Below are 250 nucleotides of genomic sequence, written 5' to 3'. Positions count from 1 at the left end.
AACATCTCTCTCTCTTTCTTTCTCTCTCTCTCTCTCTCTCTTTCTCTTTCTCTTTCTCTCTCTCTCTCTCTACCTCTCTCTCTCTCTACCTCTCTTTCTCTCCCCCTCTCTCTCACACAAGTACATGCACCCATCTACCCCACCCACACTCAGACACACACTTACTTGATAGTGTAGACACACCTTCTATTCGTACATTACATAAAATACCCTGTAAAACAATGGAAATCCTGAATCTTGCGCAGCGCAA

The sequence above is a fragment of the Aplysia californica genome, unplaced genomic scaffold, assembly GCF_000002075.1.
Source record: "Aplysia californica isolate F4 #8 unplaced genomic scaffold, AplCal3.0 scaffold00345, whole genome shotgun sequence".
In the NCBI taxonomy this organism is placed as follows: domain Eukaryota; kingdom Metazoa; phylum Mollusca; class Gastropoda; order Aplysiida; family Aplysiidae; genus Aplysia; species Aplysia californica.
The sequence above is the reverse complement of the archived record's forward strand: the minus strand, read 5'-3'. Positions refer to the sequence as shown.